Raw genomic sequence first — 19,602 nt, 5'->3', positions numbered from 1 at the left:
TTTAAACGAAAAATAAATTAATTGATAATAAAAAATAATAATAAATTTAATTGATTTTTATATGTTTTCATTGAAACTAAAAAAGAATTAATTGATAATAAAAAATAATAATAAATTTAATTGATTTTTATATGTTTTCATTTAAACAAAAAAAAATTAATTGATAATAAAAAAATAAATTTGATTGATTTTATATGTTTTCATTGAAACGAAAAAAAAAATTAATTGATAATAAAAAAAATAAATTTGATTGATTTTTATATGTTTTCATTGAAACGAAAAAAGATTAATGGATAATAAAAAAATAATAAATTTGATTGATTTTTATGTTTTCATTTAAACGAAAAAAAAATTACTTGATAATAAAAAAAAATAAATTTGATTGATTTTTATGTGTTTTCATTTAAACGAAAAAAAATTTATTGATAATAAAAATAATAATAAATTTAATTGATTTTTATATGTTTTCATTTAAACGAAAAAAAAAATTAATTGATAATAAAACATAATAATAAAGTTAATTGATTTTTATATGTTTTTATTTAAACGAAAAAAAAACGGAAACATATGTATGAAATAAAAGTTAGTTTCGTATTAAAAACCCAAATACACACATTTTAGATTTGACAATTGTTAACATAAGTGTGGATAATATTAATTATTTTGAAATAATAAATAAAAAATATATCATAGTAGATATTTTAATTCGACTAAAACAATAGGGAAACGTTATATTGGTGTTAGGAAACAGGGCGAACAAGAGAAAGAAATATGGTAAGTCATATTGTAGACACGTTTTACCGGAAGTGAAGGTCAGCGGATCGGGTCTGCGTATGAGTCACGTGATCAGGTTAGCTGGAGTCAGTGTTTGGGTTTGGACGTAAAGAAGAGCGGGCGGCTTAACAGGGCATCCCCCCCCCCCGATCACGTGACTCACACGCAGATCCGATCAGCTGACCCTCACTTCCGGTAAAACGTGTCTACAATATGATTTACCATATTTCTTTCTTATGTTCGACCTATTTCCTAACATTGGTAGGAAAAAAAGTGTGAACAGCTTTCCTATGACATCAAGCATGGCTCTTATATGATTCCACATGATGCAAATATCCTTCATATTTTTTCGTATTTATGTAATCATGTCCATTTCTTTTTGTTTTCTTTTTTAAGCTTAAAAGTTTTTATTTTTTTCTGAAAAGTCAGTGCGGAAAATATTCGAAATTGACATAATAATAATTATATAAAATGGGTGCTATCAAGAAACGCTCACTTTCTTGACAACACCTGTTTCATATAATTAAGAAAAAGTTTACATCAAGAAACCCTGAGACTCTCCAAGTCGAAAAGTTAAATCATAATAGAATTATCCTGCAATCAATCACGGATAATCTTGTGTCTGGGGGAAAAGGCACGAATTTGTTAAGGTGTTCTCTAATGGATGTTGAAACTGTTGATCTGAGCTAAGCTTGACTCATGGGAAAGAAAGCCAGAGGACAAAACAACCGGAATGACATGATAACTACTACTAAGATGTGTAAAACAGTCTAATAATTGCAAATAATAATAGTGGTACCAACAAATAATTCGAAAATATATTTGGACAAATTCTGATATTGCAATATGAGACACGGTAAAGAAAAAAAATTCAATTCTTTCGAAATTGACACTTTTCAATTGACAAGATTTGATCCTCCATTTTTAAACACTGTTTGCAATCCAGGCGACCAATTCAATATTAGATTAACACTGGAAAAATAAAACAACTTTTTTTTTTTTTTTGTCAACAATCGGAAATTGTTGAATTATGAATAATGAATCAATTATGAATAAATTTCTTTTCCTTTTTTTGTCTGTTTTCATTTTTTTTTTGTTTATTTTAATATTTTTTTGTAATTTATTTTTGTTTCCTAAAAACATTTTTTTAATTCCTCCTTATCGATAAGCGTCTTTCGTCTTAAAGGAATACCATTAAAAAATAATCATGCTAACCTGAAAAAAATTTCCATAATCAATTAAAGATTATAATTGCGACCATTTTGTAAAAGAGCGTCACCACTAATGGAAATAAAATGAGTTTTGCAAAAGAATAAATAGCTCTGCCTGTCATGCGCAGCGCGTACACACGTCCTTGACTTATTTTCGTTGGTCTGTCTAGACATGCTTCAGGTAAAGATTAATGTTCAGATTACAACCTTATTTGCCATCGTACAAAATGCAGAATAAATGCCACTGTGGAACGCATCGAGGTATTGTGGTTAGGGTTCTGTTTGAGTTGATATGGAGGCAGAAATACAAAGGAAACATGTTTATGCAAATACGCAATCATCTGAATAGAATAAAGTAAAAGTGTATTTTTATGACAACTACACGTTTTTTTTTTTTGTTTTTTTTTTTCGGGGGTGTATATTATGAGGGGCGGGGGTTTTCTACAAAAGAGTCAACAGAGATAAAGTTTTATTGCTTTTCATTATTTCCATGTCTTGGGGCCAAGCAGTGTCCGAAACGTGGTTATTGTGATAATAATCAACAATTTTAACAATAAAGCAATGTATATTTTTTTACGTACTGATTATTCTTTATAATGTTTACTTTCATGCTTGTTTTTCATATCACACAAGGCACTGTCACGTGAGGGGCTATTAAATAGGGACCATGTCTAACAGAGGACTATTTGAGGAGTTGAGCCGAATTTAAACTTCTGCATACGATCATACAGTCGGGGAAGCAAGACACAGGGAGGGAAATCCCAAAGTCTAGGAGTTCGTGTGGACAAACTATTACAATAGTATTTTTTCCGGAATCTAAGAACCTGGTAATTGTGCATAAAACCAGACCCTAAATTTCAAACACGCCGGCAGATGGCGCCCGCGTCTGTCAATTAAGGTATGGAAGCCTAAAATGGATACAATTTTCAAATATATTTTATGTTTTTTTTTTCATCCCCTTATAATCAAAATATATAAAAAATACGTTAACTTTTTAAAAAATTATTTTTAATCGCATGTCTTTTCAAATGACTATGTTCATTTAAGTGTATATGTTATATAATTTGTCAAATTATTTAGATATTTTAAAAAATATTTATTTACAGGAACATGAAAAAAAAACTATGAATGTGTCACATTTTTTTACAGTTTTAGCAGTTGATTGTGCAACAGAAAATAGTTTAACAGTTTTAAAATGTGAATATTTCACATATGTTAAAAAAAATTTCAAATAAAAAAATAAGTATGAATCTAGTAGACGATATTGCCGAAACATCTATTTTTAAACCAGCGACGATCGTAATAGATTGCGCAGGTTTAAATATAATATAGTTTAATAAAGTATATTAAAAAAAAAAGGCTATATTCGAAAAAATAAAAAAAAAAATAAAAATAAAAACACGTAAATGCTTGAAAAAATATATTAACAAAAAAATATCTTAGTATTTTGCCCAAATATATAAGTAAGCAGTTTTGAAGAATAGCGGAAGTATTGTGTCCATTCTGTGCTTCCATACCTCAACTGGCAGACACTGTCGCCACCTGTCGGCGTGTTGGGAAGTAAGGGTCTAATTTTATGCCCAATTACCAGCAATGAAGTAGTGGGATTTTGCTACTTGTCGGGTTAATTGGCGGAAGTACGTTGAGGGGGGGGGCGCAAGTGCTACGAGTTAGTCAGAGCACATTCCATTAAAGTACTTGTAAAACAAGCGATAGGACAGAGGTTGAAGCTTTCTCAATTATGTGAGACCTATTAGATTTGAGGCACGTTCCTGAAACATGTCTTAGAGTGAAACACTAGTAGCAGCAATACTCTATGTGGCTTTGTAGAGGCATAGGATACTCTCAGGTGTGAGTAATTTTCTACTATGGTCAAGGGACCCTACCTTCTTTGCAGTAGCTTGGCAACGACTTCAATGTTTTTGTTTTAATTCATGTTGCCTGTGGATGCTAAGCCGAGGAGTTTGAAGGATGAGCTCTAAGGTAGGATGTGTTTTTTTTTTTGTTTTTTTTTTTGCAGCTGTTGAAGGTAAGGCGCTTAGTGTTATTAGCATTAAATGTTACCATCCTTATATATATATGTATATATATATATGTGTGTGTGTGTGTGTGTATATATATATATATATATATATATATATATATATATATATATATATATATATATATATATATATATATATATATATATATATATATACTAGCAAAGATACCCGTGCTTCGCACGGAGCTTTGTTGCGCACTCGGGTACCAAAATCTGTGGGCACCTTTCCAGTAAGTTGATGTTGTAAGAGCAACGATTGCATAAGGTGATTAACATTTTAACTACCTCTTGTAGTGACTGAAATTCAATCAGGAACTTCACAAAACATTTTCATCAAAAAGGAAGGTTACTTGATGTTACATAGTAAATTTTTCATTGAAGTCATTTTCAACTCTTGCTTAAATTTTATCTTGCACATTCAATACTAAAAACTTACCACAATCAGATCATGTCAGTTTTTCCTCATATCCATTTCTCGAACTTTTCACTAAAGAGCCTCAGGGTAAACTACATTTCTGCTGCTTTGATTTGGAGCCAGAATGTAGAGTTTTTCTGAACTTCCTGTCCGGCTGATGGAGACGTAGAACATACCGTGACTGAAGCAGTCTGATGTCAAGTCTACGCCAATGGTGTTAAATGTCTGACCTTGACTTTTGTTTATGCTCATTGCAAAACACACCTTCACAGGAAATTGGAGTCTCCGGAATTTAAATGGAAGTACTGAGTCCGATGGAACTAAGGGGATCCTTGGCAGTAGAACGGTTTCGCCTTTGTAGGGACCACAGGAAATGGTGGCCTCAAGTACATTGGTGTGCAATCTGGTGATAACACATCTGGTTCCGTTTGTTATTTTTGGCGGTTCCAAGGATCGAAGAATCATGATTGGCGATCCAATTTTGAGATTTAAAATGTGTGGAGGCATTCCAGATATCTCCAAAGAGTTTAAAAACTCCACAGGGTAGTGAACAGCTTCATATTCATTAGTAGCTGAATCAACTGACTTGTATTGCTTTGTGTCTCCTGGAAATTCATCCATTATTGAATTGTTCAAATGATTCACATTGCTGTTTAATGGCGAAATAATAGCCCTCTCAGCAAGCCAATCCGGTGATTTTCCATTGTTTTGCAGGTCTGGGTACACTTTGTCTTTCAGTTGCTTCTGATTACCGACACATTTACCAAGCGCAGTTGGAATCTTAATTGTGTCAGGTGAAGAAGTGATAGGAAACTGACCATTACCGATTTGGAGAAGCAATTTTGAGAAGTCTGCTGCAGCTGTGTTATCAGAGATATAGGCTCTCATATTAGTAGTCAGTCTCTTCACTATAACGTGCCTCCAGAGATAGGATTGTTTCAAACTTGCATTGACAATGTTAGCCCTTGTGCCATTTTTAACCACTGGGAGGATTTGACGGAAATCACCGCAAAATAAGGTTGGAATGCCACCCATGGGATTCTTGTTTCCTGTGATGTCTTGCAGTGTTCGGTCAATTGCTTCATAAGCACTCTTGTGCGTCATTGGGGCTTCATCTACAATGATTGCAGAGGTGTCTCTAATTACATTTGCCAAGGCTGAGTTACCAGTAATTTTGCAAACTGGCTGATCCATTCGATGAGTATCCAAGGGTACTTTAAAAGTGCTGTGAAGAGTGCGGCCACCTTGTAGTAGAGTAGCAGCAATGCCACTGAATGCTGTTGCAAGCACAATCTTTCTCATGGATCTAATCTTTGCAAGGATCAAATTGATTACAAAAGTCTTGCCCGTACCACCTGGAGCATCAAGAAACATCATGTTTTTGTTCATTTCACCTTGTGCTTCCAACATTGCCATGAATGAATTGTAAACTTCTCTTTGAGAATCGGTCAGTTTTTCTTGCATATTTTCTGCTTGTAGGGAAGTTCTTCAAGATTATAAGTAACTTCACGTTGATACTCTCTCGCGAGTCTTTCATCTCTCCCTTGCATTGGTGCAGGTAATCCATAGCTTGCCAATGGTTGACCGCACATAAGGAGAACTTTTTCTTCAATTAGACAAAGAGTTTTATTGTAGATGTCCTCATTAAAATCTGCTTCTGGATTGTTAACTTCTTGCCTGTATCTGTGAAGAATGTCTTCAGATATTACATCACGAAAAGCCATCCAGATCTCAAGAGGATTTCTTGGCTCACAGACTGTTAAAATTATCACAAATAGGCTTCGCAAATTAGAAGGTGATTGAGTGGCACTTGCCTCTCCTACTGCTTGATGCAAGTGATGGTCAATTTCTAGAAGGCCTCGAGCAAGGCACGCTGCTCTGTATGTTTCAAACACCTGACCATTGTATGCTCGCAAATTTTGAAATGAAGTTGGACCAGCAACCTCATTGAGCAACAGGCGTAAGAAATAACACTCCCCTGCTTTTGGACTAATCGTGTAGATTCTCCCAATGCATGGTGCCTTCCATACATCATCATTTTCAGTACCTTCAACTTGTACCCCACGCATTCTTCTCATCCATTTCTTTGTCGATTTGTTCCAAGTGTAAAACTCAGGGACTTCTACGTATTTGAGACCCCTTGCAAAGTCATCCTCATGGCAGAGTTGAAAAAATGCTGTCAAAGTTGTGGCAGGCGGTGGACCTTGGGCTCGTTCCAGAGCAGTATCAGCTGAGAACATGACACGCTGCCCATTTTCAAGATGAACAGAAAGTTGTACAATTGGGGGGAAATGTTCATGGATGGGATGTTCCAATATCCTCCAGGCTGCCTCTGAACTGCCGACATACCTTGCATTCTGGAACTGCTGGATCTCATCCACAATGTGACTTTGTACTTGGCCTTGTTGGTTAGCTGCTCCATCAGTTCTTTGTAGTTCAAACACTGCTTGATCACATCCTTTATTCACGTATTTGAGGACATATTTGATGCTTTGGATCGAGCTGCAAATTTCTACGTTAATGTGAGCGTTGAACTGCTGAAGGAGGACCTTGTTGTAAGGAACAATCCACTGGTTTGTTATTTCTTGATTAACATACCGACCATTTCTCTTCATCCTTATTGTACCAGTCTGGCCTCCATCTTCTGGTTTTCTTCGCCTGTACTTGGGGTAAGAGTCTTGGCCTTGCTTGGTACACTGAAGAAATTCTTTTGGGTATTTTTTGGAACATTTGTTGTCAATCATACATGGACAATTTGGATTAAATGGTCCACAAGGTCCATGCACCATATGTGCCATCAGTCCTCTTTTTTGATATTCAATACTGTACAGGAAAGCCCTCAACCTGCCAAATCCTCCCTTTTTAATAAATTCAAGTAACTTTTTTAGCTTCTGCCTGAAAACCCTGGCAACAATATCTGGACGATCCTGAGGGTCTTGCCCTTGAAGACAATTTTCTGTAATTTCTGTCCACTTTGGATTTGTTGTGAACATGATGAAGAGGTCGGCTCGGCCCATTCGCCGAACATATGCCATGGCATCACTTTGACGCTCAAACATGTATCGAGGGCCTCCTGTATAAGTTGCCGGAAGTACAACTCGTTGACCAAACTGTTCTGGATTCCCATCCTCCCTAAGAATTGAATCTCTCAAGTTGCTATAATTGTCAGCTCTCAGGGTCTGTTGCTCACGCCTCAGGAACTGTAAACGTTCTGTTTCAATCTTGCAGTACACATCCACCAGCCATTGTTGAAATAGCCTTCGGTACCAGAGAAAATAGTTTCCAGGCCGAGTCATTAAATGGTACGAATAAAATTGCTGTTGGGTAACTTTTCGCCCATTGGATGCCTTCATGTAGATGTTGTAAGATGGAGAACCATAGGGGTACATTAACGGGTACATTAAAGTATCGTAGAGGGGATGTAGTTCGGAGATCCATTTTAATGTATCATTTCTAAAACGCAAGACAATATCCCGGTTAGCTGTTGGTTCATTCTCCATTAATATTCCAATCTCATACGTTGTTGTTGGAGCATTGAATCGCCGTGGATGCTCTTCTTGCAGCCTTCGGTCTTCCCTTATGACAACTTTATGTTCTACCAAGTGTTCTTCTTCAATCCTCTCCTTTGTTGTTTTCAGCTGACAAATAAAGCTGTTGTTCTCATGTAAAAATTCAGTCAGACTTTGGAGAATGTCTCTATTGAGTCTACTGTCACGTCCCCGATTATGTAGTTCCTCTTCCAGACTATCCAAGAAGTAGACTTGAATAAATTTTGCTGTTTCATCTTCAGGTGGTAAAAGACTCCCAATCTGGTGGCAAACCTGGCCTCGAATTCTAAAAGAAGGATTCCACCCATGTACTGCCGCAATTTTGTGACCAAATGATGTCATTGCAAAACAATTGTTATAACTGCGTAGATTTTGCAGAAAATCTTTAGAGATGGGACCATTGCCGGAGAGCAAATCTTGAAGCAACTGAGGCAGTGGTGGAAAGCTATCAAGTACAACTTTGCCAGAAGAACAACAACAACCAGGGGTTTCTCCTTTAAATTTTACAGCTGAGCAATGTTGACATACTTTGTCCATTTTTCCTATATCAGCTGTAGTGAGAGAGTCATTTTTGTTGTAGAGCAATCCTTTTCTATTGCAGTGTTCTATTTCATGGTGTCTCAAAGCAGTCATTCGTTGTCTAGCTGCCTCGTTTTCTGTCAATTGCTGGGGCAAAGTCATACTCTCTCTCCATGCAGCCTCTCGTTGTTGCCCTTGGTATAGGCGAAAGCTTCGTTGGGTTTCCGATTCATTCTGATGTCGTTGAGCCACTCTCAACTCACCTTGTGTACGTCTACTTACCTCATATAATTCATTCGATCGTAATATTGCTTCTCTTTCCAGTGCATATCTTTGCCTTTCTTGAATTTCATCTTGTGATGAATTTAACCGCCTTACAGCATGTCTAGTTCTGTCAGCTTCACGTTGGGTTTCTCTTTCCAAATCTGACAGTCTTGCTCTCCTTTCTCTTTGACGTATCCTGTTAAGTTCTAGACGTCTTTCTCTATCTGAATTGTTTTCATTGGAGCGAATTGCAGCAACTCTTTCTTCCTCACTTTCGTTTCTACTTCGTTTGGGTGGCATAATTTCGGTTTTAAACGGAATTGTTTAACGATATTAATGATTGTAAATTAATTAAGCGTAAAGGAAATGTATACTAACTGAAATGGACGAACTATAAATAATATTTCTGAATAGTACAATTATAAACAATTATGCCTCCCCACGGGACAGAGTTAGACACCAGGGTCGTTTTTTAACGTGGAGAAAAGGTACAAAAATAAAAATTGTCTCAGTCGTGAAGGATTTCTCCTCCACCGAAAGAGAACAAGAAAATGAAGTGCAGCATCTGAAGAGCAGATACTACACTTTGATCTTGACCAAAAGGAATGAATAAAAGCGACCTACGTGTGACTCATTACTTCCGGGTGTAAACGTCACAGTCTAAAAGTAATAATTAAAAAAAAAAAGTAAATGTAAAATAAATGTAATACCAACTTAGGTTAACTAAGTAAACAGTACAATTAAAACAGTTCTATTAAAACAAATAATTACTAAGATCTAGGTAATTGTTAGTCTCATTGTTATGGTTTTAAAGAAAAAAATGTGTAAAAAAAAGTTCTGCTTTTGTGAGTACGTGTATTTCTTTTAAATTACATAACCTTTTTATTTTATTATTTATATCTCTTTTAAATTTATATATTTTGTTAGTAAACTGGAAGAAATTCAGTTGAATAAAACCTTGTTCGTGTTCTTTACGTTAAACTCATATCTTTATAAAGGTGCCGGGAAAACTCGTCCCGGGAAAACTCGTCTCGGGAAAACTCGTCTCGGGAAAACTCGTCTCCGGAAAACTCGTCTCGGGAAAACTCGTCCCCTTTCGCTAGGTAGGAAAACTGGTCCCTTATTGAATAAATATCGATTGAAAACACATTTTATGATCGTTCTTGAAGGAGATATTGTTTTTTAAAATAAACTATAGCCCCCCCCCATAATATTTTAAAAAAAATATTTTTACTTGTTTAATGTTTTTTTTTGTGTTTTTAATAAAAGCGTTTATTATGTTCATAAACGAGACCGCATATTTTTTTTTATATTAATATAAAAAGAATTTACGGGTTTGTATTAGTGTACACATAGATTCGAAAAAGTGTTCAAAAAACAAATATATAACAAATAAATGTTATCAAAGGCAAGATAAGTTACTTTTCTACCTAACTGGATATATTTTTTGTGTTTTTATTCAGTGTAACATGTTTATTCAGCTCGAAAAACATGCAATGTTTACCGATGTATTGGAAAATTCAAAATGGCAGCCGACTGTCTCTCGGAGAGGGTACGTTTCGGAAAAGGTATTATAAATAATAAACTAGACAAAATACTGTTAGAAATTCGCTCAATATATGTTACCGTGACATAAGTTGACATGTATTCGGTTGTTTTCTAACAGTATTTTGTCTAGTTTATTATTTATAATACCTTTTCCCAAACGTACCCTCTCCGAGAGACAGTCGGCTGCCATTTTGAATTTTCCAATACATCGGTAAACATTGCATGTTTTTCGAGCTGAATAAGCATGTTACACTGAATAAAAACACAAAAAATATATCCAGTTAGGTAGAAAAGTAACTTATCTTGCCTTTGGTAACATTTATTTGTTATATATTTGTTTTTTGACAACTTTTTCGAATCTATGTGTACAGTAATACAAACCCGAATTTACTTACTGTTGTTTATAAAAGGGTAAAATCGATTTTTCTACTTCGCCGACTATGTTATTTATTTATTTGGAATCGTTTATTTGGCGAAGAAAAAAAAACAGAAAACAAACAAAAAACATGTCGGTCGAGTGTTACGGGAGAACGAGAAATAATGCTTAGGGGGTCTTGATAATCGCTAAAAAATAGAAAATTAAAGAAATTACTGAGGGAGATTTGGGTTTTAAAAGAAAATAATAAATTTTAATATTTTTTAAAATATAATTTAGAGAGAGAGGGGGGGGATAAAACCTATATCTCCCTTTGAAAAGCAACCAACAAAAAATGAAATTAAAAAGATTCTTGATAAACGGTAGCGGAGTTTTCAATAAAATTGATTAATAAATTTATTTAGAGATTACTTTCTCTCTTAATGATTGATTTTAGAATTTTGAAGTAAAAATTTAAAAAATTAAAAATGAGTTAACAAGAGATTGTTAACACATGGCATCTCTCGCGTCAAAAAATATTTCGCTTTTAATTTATTAGTTAATTTTTGCAAAATTTGACAGGACGACAATAAATGTTGATAATTGATAAAATCATAATTTTAAATAACGCATGAGTGCATTTGGTATGACAGAAAACAAAAACATAACAACAAAAAACTATCTAAATTAAAAAACAAAACCAAAAGCGTAACGAAGAATCGAATCGCTCCCTGTTTTTTAATTTTTGGGTTTTGTTTTTTTTATTGTTTTTATGACTCCAAAAAACATTCGTTAAAATAAGAACAAAAAAAAAATTGTAATTAACTTTGTATGAACATAATAAACGCTTTAAAATAAGTTAAACCACTAAGAACTTAGCCAGTTAGGTAGAAAACGGACACTTAGAAAATCGATTTTATTTAAAAAAAAAAAAAAAAAAAAAAAAAAAACATTAAACAAGTAAAAATATTTTTTTAAAAATATTATGGGGGGGGGCTATAGTTTATTTTAAAAAACAATATCTCCTTCAAGAACGATCATAAAATGTGTTTTCAATCGATATTTATTCAATTAGGGACCAGTTTTCCTACCTAGCGAAAGGGGACGAGTTTTCCGGAGACGAGTTTTCCGGAGACGAGTTTTCCGGAGACGAGTTTTCCCGGGACGAGTTTTCCTAAATTCCTTTATAAAAGGTTCATCCGGTTTAAAGAAAGCACTAAGTTTAAATAAGACTGGAAATAACTAATTCAATATATAAATAGAAAAATGAAATAAATATAAGCTTTAAGTCTTAAGATAGTAATAATCAAAATGTAATAAATTATTTTCAGTTCAAATCTATGATAAACAGGCTTTCGAAATAGGCTCGACCAGAAAGATTAAATTGGAACGAAATTATAATCTCCGTGCCATTTTCAAAACAACCCCACAAAAGTAACGGTATCCTGCAGTTGGTTAAAATGACAACGTTGGTTGTAAGAAAAATGTAAAAGAAAATGCGCTTATCTGTTTATTTTGACCTGTTTTATTTAATTAAAAAAAAATTGGCTATAACTGGAAGAGAGCGTTATGTTTTGGGGGTTGTTTAAAAAATAGAATGGAAATAAAGTTAGTTCCGTTTTAATTGTCTTTAATTGCGGCAAGCGCTAACAAAATCGAAAAATCACTGTTTACATTCGAAATGTTAACTTTTATAGGTTTACAGGTTTGCTGACAAGGCTGGGGGTGTTTAATACAATTATTTTACTAAATTGATTTTTTTCATTTAAAAATAAAATTATTTCTTTTTTAATAAAGTTTTATTTTAAAATATTTGTTTTTGTTTATTTATATACAATTACGATAGTTGAATTGTATTCTTTCAATTATATTGGCAAGTAAAATATAAAAGATTAAAACGGAACGAAACTGAAATTTCCATTACATTTTCAATACAATCCCAAAACATAAAGCTTTGCTCGCCAATGAATTGTTTTGATAATATACGTAAAGTGAAATAAATCGAATATAAAATTAAATGAAAATATATTAAATAATTAAATATTAAATAGACTTTGTAAATAGTACAGTTGAAATGATTAGAATATTTCCAATACGTAATAAGGTCGAGGTAATTAGTTAAAGAGATTTAATATAATGTGATATGCAAATGAGCATAAGTCATTCGATATGGGGGTGGTTTGTAGACTAGTATATAAACAAATTAGGCATAGATTCTTATGTCTCCTATAACAGAAACATCCTAAAATGGGTTCTAATGTTTCTCTACCAGGAGAGATCTACCCTCTTACCTCCTTTATATTTCGTTGATGATGGAGAGCTGTACACACAGACAGAAACACACGAACCCTATTACTTTATAAAAATATAGATACGAGCAAATAGTTAATAAAACATGTTAAAAAAACACTTTGAAATGAGTTAAAAACATATTTAATCTGGAAAGGAAACACTAGATAAGTGGATAGTCCTTAATCCGCGGAGTTTCGAAGAAATACTTTCCTTCTCATCAGAGGGTAGGAATTAGCAAAATGCGGGATCGGATTTTGCATGCAGAAGTATTTGATGAAACAACAAGTAAGTCAAAGATCTTACTTGAAAACAAAAAAGTTAAGCAGAGGGAATATGGTGAAGAAAAAGGTTATTACACGTGAATGGATAGTCTGGTGGAAGATAAATAATCCAGTGACGGTAAAACCCAAATATATTACTTCAAGAAAGTTAATTGAATTTCCATTTGCACAATCTTTTTTAGTGAAAAAGTAAAACATGGTGTTGCATTACCTGCCCTTTTCTTCATATTTACACATGTGCGAATTATCTCCCCTTTCGTGATTGTAGAGGATAATACAATTCATGATATAAAAAGGAACTCAAAAGAAAAAATTCCCGGTCTCTGATATAGCTGTTGATAAAAACACTCATCAACAATTGTGCAGCACACACACACACACACACACACACACACACATATACACACATTCGTATACATAATGGTCAAAAAAATGTTATATACATTTTTATGAACACAATTTCAAAGCGAACTTTGTCGGGTTTAGGAAAAATAAATAGCTTTTGCATATGAAGGGTGTTCAAAAAAATAATACCTCCATTTTTATTCAGCCAGAACGAATCAGAGGGATTGGCAACGGGGAAGGCAACTTTAATAAAGCATAGATATCAGCAGTATATGGGAACGTCTACTTATAAAGAAAAACAAAAATTATACAACACCTCCTTTAAAAGTTCAACAGTAAAGGGGAGACAATTTCGTCAAACTTTATTAAACCCCTACCTTGCCACATAACATTTTTTTCACACATATGAAACCACGGCGAAGAAAACAAAAACAACTCCAATAATACGAAACCATATAGGGAGGCAATAACTTTTCTCCTTTTTTTTCCAAGGTGCCTGACGAAAGTCGGAGGCTACGTCGACCGAAACGTTGCAAAAATAACACTAAAGATGAGAACAATAATCCAATCAAAACAAGTAATACGAACACTCAGCCTTAATCCAAATAATTCAGAACTTTAAAACATTACTTACCAAACCCCTGGTGTCTAACTCTGTCCCGTGGGGAGGCATAGTAAATAGGTACTTACCAAAATATTTATTGAATTAATCTACTTTATGTTTTTAAATTTTATTAGGTAAGTAATTATTTAACAATCTTTCAAATCGTTATTTTTTCACGATTTTCAAACCAAAATCAAAGCAAGTTCAATTAAAAAGACGACACAGAAAACTACTTACCGAAACATTTATTGAATTGAAATGAATTAACTTACGAAAAAAAAAAAAAAAAAAAAAAAAAAAAAAACGAACAACAGTTTTTTCAAATTATTATCTACTAGCAGAAGTACCTGGCGTTGCCCGGTGTTAACCATAACGTTAAATTCTTTTTAAAAATTGAATTTAAAAAACGAAAAAATAAAATGACACATGTGCATGTGATATTATGTTTTTCCTAACCAATTCACTTATTGTAAGCACAAGAAAAAGTATTCGAGATGAGATCAAAACCAAAATCTAAATAGTGAATCAAGTACGATAACCATTAATCCAACTTGACATGATCTTTAAAAAATGCATTCAAACCTACTTATTATTAGCATAAATAATGTGTCATGTGAACCATTCACGCATGCGCATTGGTGAAACAGTTTACGAACAGATAAGAATACGATCATCCCTTCGTACCAGTTTTTCAATTTTGATTTCTTAGCAACCCTTTCTTCGGATGAAAACGATTAAAAAGTTTTCCACGTGTCTGAATACACCATATACCAAATTTCAAGTCTGTAGATCAAAAATTCGTTGAGTATATAGGTTGAGAAGTGTCCTCACGCACACATATTCTCACTTTTATAGATATATAGATTTTAATTTGTGCCTGGAAAACTCGTCCCCGGAAAAATCGTTAATTTTTTGCTAGGTAGGAAAACTGGTTCATTATTGAATAAATATCGATTGAAAACACATTTTATGACCGTCATTGAAGGAGGCATTGTTTTAAAAAGCGACCACGGACCCCCATAACATTTTTTTTTAATTATGTTTACTTGTTTATTCTTGTTTGAAAATAATAAACTTGCTCACGGAGTAACGGAGTCAAGACACGAAAAACGAAACCATATATTTATTTAAAATAAATACTTAAGTTTTAACACTTTTTGTGTTATTGCGAAACAAAAAAAAAAAAAAAGAAAGAAAACACTTACGTATTATCAAAGAAAGCAAATATTTTATTCAAAAGAATTAATTTAGTTTAAACAATTATTGTTTTATTACGAAACAAAAAAGAAAACACGTCTTGTATTATCAAATATTAAATTTTATTATATAAAATAATTTATTAAATTATTATGCTAATATTAAAACTAAATTAAGTATTTGGAATAAAATATTTGTTTTATTATTTGATGATATAAGAATTTTTTTTTAAAGTCATTTAAGGGGCACTTCTGCAGTATGCGAACGGCAGCTATTGTTAGGGGGGGCGATAATTCCAATTTCTTCTTGGTCAAATAACGCGGCAAATAAGTACCTATTTACAATGTCTCCCCACGGAACAGAGTTAGACACCAGGGTCGTTTTTTTAACGTGGAGAAAAGGTACAAAAAATAAAAATTGTCTCAGTCGTGAAGGATTTCTCCTCCACTGAAAGAGAACGAGAAATGGAAGTGCCGCATCTGAAGAACAGATGGTATTTATTTGCTCCCCCACCGAGCAAATTAGGCACAAGGCCAATTTTTAATGTGAGGAGTGAAGGGAGGGGGAAGGGAAAGGGGGGGACCAGCTCCCGAGAGGTGGGAAATGGGAGCTGGTTAAAGGTCAGGCATGTGGGGTTGCCCCCACATCTGGTCTTTGCTAGTCATAGCTTGTCCTAGCTAGTCATAGCTTGCAGTATCTGCCGGAACAGATGGTATTTATTTGCTCCCCCACCGAGCAAATTAGGCACAAGGCCGATTTTTAATGTGAGGAGTGAAGGGAGGGGGAAGGGAAAAAGGGGACCAGCTCCCGAGAGGTGGGAAATGGGAGCTGGTTAATGGTCAGGCATGTGGGGTTGCCCCCACATCTGGTCTTTGCTAGTCATAGCTTGCAGCATCTGAAGAACAGATGGTATTTATTTGCTCCCCCACTGAGCAAATTAGGCACAAGGCCGTTTTTAATGTGAGGTAAAAACCAGCTCCCCTAAAAGTAGGCAAAAAAGGGGGCACTCTGGTTACCAAAAATAATAATTGTCCCAGTATAGAGGGTTTCCCCTCCATTGACTGGTACAAATTATCTTAAGTGCAGCATCTGCCGGAACAGATACTACACTTTGATCTTGTTTATATATTTTATTGAGAAAGAAAAAATTGAACATAAAAAACGTACAAAAAATTCAATTCAACAAAATTAGGCACAAGGACCTACAAGAAATTGGGAGGGGGAGGGTACAGGGTCTTTTTGACTATGTAACAGATGAGACTTTGAAGTCTTACTCTTGACTGGCAACATTTACCAAAATACCTCAATCACTCTGTGGATCCTAATCTAACTAATAACCCCAGCGTTCAATGTAAAATTTAACTATGTACAATTTGTATATTCATTTCTGTATGTTGTGTGTGCATTTTTTTTTTTTTTTTTTTTTTTTTGTGTGTGTGTATGTGTGAGAAAATAAAGTTCGATTTCATTAGAAAGAGTTCTTGAATTAATTGGCATAAAATGTTCGTGGAGTGGGAAAAAGGCCAAGAATTAACAAACAATTTGATAATATAAGAATTTTTTTTTTTAATTCATTTAAGGCGCACTTCTGCAGTATGCAAACGGTGGCTATTGTTAGGGGGCGATAATTCCAATTTCTTCTTGGTCAAATAACGCCGCAAATAAGTAACAAATACGCTTTTTTTCCAGAAAAGAAAAATATTTGAAAATCAAAACATTTATTGTATAAAAATTTATCAAAATATAATTCTTGAAACATTTATTTAAAAGTTTGCGTAAGAAAATATAATTTTAATAAAACAATTTTGTAATGAAAATCACATTGGATTTTTTAAAAATAAAATAGCTTTTTTTTTTTTGAACAAATAAATAATTTAAATGAAACATTTTTAATTAAATCAACTTTGAAGAGCAACAAAAAATTAATAATTTAAATGCTTTTTGACCGAGGTCACCCGGCGACAGTTTAGTGAAACGCGGCAAGAAAAGATGGCCGCTGTCCGCATACTGCAGAAATGCCTTTTGTTGTTTCATGAACACAAAAAGTGGTAACACTAAATTAATTTTTCTAAATAAAGTATTTATTTCATTATTTGATAATACAAAAAGTGTTTTCTTTTTTATTTGTTTGTTTGTTTGTTTCGTAATAACACAAGAAGTATTAACAACTGAAGTAATTTTTTAAATAAATATATGGTTTCGTTTTTTTTTTTTTTCGTGTCTTCCGTTCGGTTTCGTTACATAAACAACCGTATCTACTTCCGGTAGCTTGATTTTTTTTTTTTTTTTCCGAGCAGTGATCTTGGACATTATCTAAAAAATATACAAATTTATTTTCTTTTGGAGAGGGGGGAGGCTCGTTTTAAAACTATATCTTCCTCAGTATTTTCTGTTGGAGAGGGGGGAGGCTCGTTTTAAAACTATATCTTCCTCAGTATTTTCTTTAATTTTCTATTTTTGAGCGATTATCGAGACTCCTAAGACGTGATCCTTTCATGTCGGACATTTTTTGTTCAAAAGTAACACTCGACATTACTTCTTCTTCTTCTTCTTCTTCTTCTTCTTCTTCTCCTTCTTCTTCTTCTTCTTCTTCTTCTTCTTCTTCTTCTTGTTGTTGTTTTAACTAAATAAACTCTTTAAAATAAGTTGAACCACCAAAAACTTTCAAAGCTAGGTAGAAAACGAACACTTAGAAAAATCAATTTTATTTTTTTTAAAACAACAAGAAACAAGTAAAAATATTTTTTTTTTAAATATTATGGGATGTGTATTTTCTTTTAAAAACAATATCTCCTTCAAGAATGGTCATAAGATGTGTTTTTAATCGATATTTATTCAATAATGGACCAGTTTTCCTGCCTAGCAAATAATGGACAACGTTTCTGGATACGAGTTTTCCGGGAACGAGTTTTACGGGTACGAATTTTCGTAGATTCTTTTAATTTGCTAATAAAATGTAGCAAAAGTTCGATCATGATTTTTTGGGATTTTAAAATTATAATTTTTTAATAAATATAATTATGATCTTAAAATTAATTTTTTAAAAATCATTAAATTTTGGATTGTCTTCTCTTTTCCCAAGTATAAGTCTTCGACAATGAAAACAGTTAGCTAAAGTGTCCTTGTGCCATTCTTTCCTTTTTTTTTATTCTTTTTATTTTTATTTCATTTCATTTTATTTTATTTCGTACTAAAACAAGGTAAGATTCTGCCGAAACTAAATTTAAAGGGTGAAACGATAAAGTTGTCGTCTTAAAGAAAACAACACTACAGCTTTATGTTGAAACTTTTATTGAAAAAAATCAATTCAGGTTACTTTATTATCTAGTAGAGCTGACATCTAGTCAATGTAGCCGCCTTCAGCCTTAATCACCGCCTCAGTACGGGTCTTGAACTGCGAGCATGCTTATTCCACAAGCGCCATGGGAAGCTTGGTGAATACTCGGTGGATGGCAACGATCAGGCTAGCTTTGGTGTTGTGGGAGGTCATGTTGGTGATGTTCTTGACGTATGACCAAACAAAGTAATCCTACGAGTTCAGGTCGGGAGCACGCCTTCTAAAGCCAAGCCTGCGTCTCTTTGGACTTGTGGGCCGGCGCCGAGTCCTACTGCCACATCCAGGGTTTGACAGCGGCCACCTGATTACACGAGGGAATCACCACCAGCACATACAGGTAAACTTTGGTGTTGACTTTCAAGCCGACTTTAAAGATGTAGGGTGGCATGATGTGGTCCTCACTTCAAACCACACCAAAGACCATAACCGTAGTTGGAAACTTAGTTTTCATCACCCTGGCCACGTCCTTGTCAATCGTGGCAATCCAGCGATACATTTTGAGGGTGCTGGCAATAGTCCTGTTGTCATAACTTGGATCGGTGGAGAGCATGAGTTGTACAGCAACGCATCTCTGATCTCGCTCATTGAACATTGTGTCACTTTCAGACATGGCAGAAGGCTCTTATTGCTCATGAGTCTGTACCAACTAGTAGATGGTCTGCAAAAAAAAAAAAAATAGAAAGAAAATCGGTTTTCATTAAACGGAAAAGGAATCACGTCGTCTTTTCTTGGCTGACAATTTTATCGTTTCATCCTGTACTGTAAAAAATTTTTCGGGATTTGTTTTTATTTTATTTTTTAATTGTAATTATTCTGTAAATTCAAATCCAACTTTTAAAAAAATTTATACATAACGCTGGTTGTACAA

Source organism: Euprymna scolopes, chromosome 28 (assembly GCF_053919585.1).
Source record: "Euprymna scolopes isolate OS-2025 chromosome 28, ASM5391958v1, whole genome shotgun sequence".
In the NCBI taxonomy this organism is placed as follows: Eukaryota; Metazoa; Mollusca; class Cephalopoda; order Sepiida; family Sepiolidae; genus Euprymna; species Euprymna scolopes.
The sequence above is the reverse complement of the archived record's forward strand: the minus strand, read 5'-3'. Positions refer to the sequence as shown.